A 4,432-nucleotide genomic window follows, 5' to 3' on the forward strand; every position below is an offset into this window, starting at 1 on the left:
TATAATGTAGCCCTGAATAGAATAGAATACAGCCCACTTCACCATAGAATATAATGCAGCCTCATCAGAGTATGATGCAATCATCCCTCATAAAATCTAATACAGCCCCCCCCATAGAATATGATACAGCCAACCTCCCCATAATATATAATGTAGCCCCCCATAGTATATAACACAGCCTCCCCCATAGAATATAATATACCCCCCATAGTATATAGCAAAGCCCGCGTAGTATATAGCACAACCTGCATAGTATATAGCACTACCCACATAGTATATAGCACAGCCTGTATAATATAGCACAGCCCACGTAGTATACAGCACAGCCCACAGAGTAGTATACAGCACTCACAGCCCATGTAGTAGAGTACAGCCCACACAGTAGTATACAGCACACACAGCCCACGTAGTAGTATACAGCCCACACAGTAGTATACAGCACACACAGCCCACGTAGTAGTATACAGCCCACACAGTAGTATACAGCACACACAGCCCACGTAGTAGTATACAGCCCACACAGTAGTATACAGCACACACAGCCCACATAGTAGTATACAGCACAGCCCCCCCCCTCGAGAATTGCCCCACAGTCCAGTTAAAAAAAAAACCACACTCCTCACCTCTCCTCGTGCCCACGCTGCTCCCTGCTCCGGTCTCGGCAGCTGCCGCTTCACTGCCGGCCACACAGCAGGTGCGCGATGACGTCATATGTCAGCGCGAGGCAGAGCGGAGAATGATGGGAGAGGGAGCGTCATCAGACGCTCTCTCCTCCATCATTGCATTTAACTGTACCGGCGTCATAAACACCGGTATAGTTGAATGCGGCGGCGCTGGCAGTGGGGCAAGTTGGCGCTGACAACGGCACAGTGTGCAGCGGCCCACTACTGGCACCGGCTCTTCTGGCATTTGCCAGAACTGCCCGATGGCCAGTCCGGCCCTGAATCTGTATAAACACAAGGATATCCCCACAACAATGAGATTCGTAGGCACAACTCAACGTACAATTGGCATACACAACCCTTATAGGCTAATTAAAGCAAAGGGGGAAAAAAAGAGTAGCTTGTACCAAATAAGTTTTATTTCAATAGAATGCATAAAAATAGTAAACAGTATCATACTGCTGAAGCAGGGATAAATGGGAATCCATACTGGTTATAACAACCAGTAGTAAATCATAATATCCAGCATCTCATATATATGTACTTAATGAATAAAAATTACCCTAAAAGCACAAGCTAATATTGAAGTACAGAATATGACTCAAATTAGAGGTTGTGTAATACCAGCAGATTGCTTTAGTGCAAACAATATGAGACAGTACTCTCAAGTGAGGACAGAGTAGTTGCACACAAGTGTGTACATATGAAAAAATATAAGGTGATTAGTAGTGCTAATGGTGCAGCGCCACTAGTGGATTAAAGTGCATGAGATAGGCAGATACTTACTGGTGTAATGTAATTATCGGGACCCGATCTGTAACAATATAAAGGTACTAAGGACGCTGATAGCGTGGGATAAAACCAGTCTGAGAGCAAAGCTGTAATAAATGATGTATTTAAACAAAACAAAAATGCAAACATAACTAACACAGAAATTCCTGCAATTGTAACGAGGTGCTCAGCACAATATGGTAATCACAGCATAGTGAATAGTGGGATGCGACCGCTAATATTAACCAGTCCTGCAAGGATATGACGAGGGAACAAACAAGACACTTGACAAGGAAGTCCAGTAGGTTATTAGTGAAAATGCACACAGTACTTAAACTTGGGAATCCAGCAGAAGTGTAGTAGAAATGCACACAGTACTTAAACGAGGAAGTCCAGCAAAACTTGATCCCACGTGCGCAGAGCACTTGTTTGTGGAAGTCCAATAATTCGCAGGTGGTGCATTGAGCATGAAGTCCTGAGAAAGAGGATGAAGGGAAAAAGAGGCAGAGCGCTATCTAAGCGTAGTAGTTGAGTAAACTCTCTTGATGAGAAAAGCAACACTAGATTCTTGCTCACCTGGTGTGGTTGTGCAAAGAGGCACAACACTGGGAAAAGTTTAGCAAACAAGGGAAATCCTTCCACAGGTGTGCTGCCCAACACAGCAGTTCCAGAGGTGAGATGCAGCTGAAAGGAGCGAGGAAGACCACCGAGTAGTGAGCAGCTGAAGCAGGGAGTTCCCCAGAAGCTCAGTTGCCAGCAGCACAAAATACTCAGGCACAAAACACCACATGACTTGGACTTAAATAATCAGGACAGACAGGAAGTTCCATGACAGGGTGAGATCCAAGACTCCATCTTGGATCAGGGCGAACAGGAACAAGGGAAGTCCGGAATCCTTACACGATCCTGCGGCCCCTACACGCGTTTCGCTTTGTCTTCATCAGGAGACGGGACTTATCTTGGCAACGAGGTTAGAATGTAAAGAGGCCGTCAACCAATCATGAAGAGCTGTGAGTATAACGTAAGTCCATGCCAGCGCATGCGCCGACTAAGGCTCACTAGGCAGCCGAGAACGCTGACGGGCCATGCGAGCACTTCAGGAAGATACGGTTGAAGCCGGGTCTGCGCATGCGCACTGTACTAGATAGAGTGTACGAGTATACGGAATTCAATCGGGCAGGGGCGGACTGGGCCGGGTGGCAGGAATGCATATGCCCCCCGGGCCGGTGCCTGAGCAGCTGGACAGGGCCGCTGGAGGACCGGCAGCGATTTTAATACGTAGCGCATTTAAATCTTGTAAAGTCAGGTCCTGTGTGTGCACGCGCATTGCCGGCGCTGAGAAGCGCCGCGGCGGCCGTGCTAGTGCACGAGCACGGCCGCGTTCCTAGGTCCTGCGCGCGCTCGTCTGCTGCCTGTGCCAGCGCGGGCACGCAGGAGATCAGACCACGCGCGCGCATTGAAAGATTTGAAATGTCCGGCGCCTCCACCTGACTGTGTGTGTGTCTGACGCAGGCCGGCCTGCACCAGCGTCAGAGAAAACTGCTCACCAATGCCTGGAATCCTCTTCACCGCCGACCCTGTCACGCTGGACAGGACCCGTCCCACCTCAGCCCTTCATCCTCCCGACCTCACCAGGGACCTGGGTGAGTCCCAAGATGAATTTTTTTTATGTATATACAGCAGTTGCACCTATATAATGTGTATAGACTGCTATATATACATTATATAGGTGATACTGCTGTGTATAATCACTATACTACCTATATAATGTATATATAGCAATCTATATCTTATATAGGTGACAGCTACTGATGCATATATACCTTATATAGGTGACACTGTGGGGTGTGTTTATGTGTGTATATATATATATACAGTGGGGCAAAAAAGTATTTAGTCAGTCAGCAATAGTGCAAGTTCCACCACTTAAAAAGATGAGAGGCGTCTGTAATTTACATCATAGGTAGACCTCAACTATGGGAGACAAACTGAGAAAAAAAAATCCAGAAAATCACATTGTCTGTTTTTTTTATCATTTTTTTTGCATTTTATGGTGGAAAATAAGTATTTGGTCAGAAACAAACAATCAAGATTTCTGGCTCTCACAGACCTGTAACTTCTTCTTTAAGAGTTTCCTCTTTCCTCCACTCATTACCTGTAGTAATGGCACCTGTTTAAACTTGTTATCAGTATAAAAAGACACCTGTGCACACCCTCAAACAGTCTGACTCCAAACTCCACTATGGTGAAGACCAAAGAGCTGTCAAAGGACACCAGAAACAAAATTGTAGCCCTGCACCAGGCTGGGAAGACTGAATCTGCAATAGCCAAGCAGCTTGGAGTGAAGAAATCAACAGTGGGAGCAATAATTAGAAAATGGAAGACATATAAGACCACTGATAATCTCCCTCGATCTGGGACTCCACGCAAAATCCCACCCCGTGGGGTCAGAATGATCACAAGAACGGTGAGCAAAAATCCCAGAACCACGCGGGGGGACCTAGTGAATGAACTGCAGAGAGCTGGGACCAATGTAACAAGGCCTACCATAAGTAACACACTACGCCACCATGGACTCAGATCCTGCAGTGCCAGACGTGTCCCACTGCTTAAGCCAGTACATGTCCGGGCCCGTCTGAAGTTTGCTAGAGAGCATTTGGATGATCCAGAGGAGTTTTGGGAGAATGTCCTATGGTCTGATGAAACCAAACTGGAACTGTTTGGTAGAAACACAACTTGTCGTGTTTGGAGGAAAAAGAATACTGAGTTGCATCCATCAAACACCATACCTACTGTAAAGCATGGTGGTGGAAACATCATACTTTGGGGCTGTTTCTCTGCAAAGGGGCCAGGACGACTGATCCGGGTACATGAAAGAATGAATGGGGCCATGTATCGTGAGATTTTGAGTGCAAACCTCCTTCCATCAGCAAGGGCATTGAAGATGAAACGTGGCTGGGTCTTTCAACATGACAATGATCCAAAGCACACCGCCAGGG

At 46.7% G+C, this 4,432-nt stretch overlaps 1 long non-coding RNA gene across 1 annotated transcript; it reads right to left on the reverse strand.

Moving 5' to 3' along the window:
• Positions 1-1,059: 1,059 nt before the first annotated feature.
• Positions 1,060-2,178, reverse strand: LOC138658062 (uncharacterized). Its single transcript, XR_011317317.1, has 2 exons — positions 2,010-2,178; positions 1,060-1,908 (listed from the first exon to the last, which is right to left on the reverse strand). It is a non-coding gene; the product is annotated as an uncharacterized lncRNA (long non-coding RNA).
• Between the last annotated feature and the right edge of the window lie 2,254 nt (positions 2,179-4,432).

Source organism: Ranitomeya imitator, chromosome 1 (genome assembly GCF_032444005.1).
Source record: "Ranitomeya imitator isolate aRanImi1 chromosome 1, aRanImi1.pri, whole genome shotgun sequence".
NCBI lineage: Eukaryota > Metazoa > Chordata > Amphibia > Anura > Dendrobatidae > Ranitomeya > Ranitomeya imitator.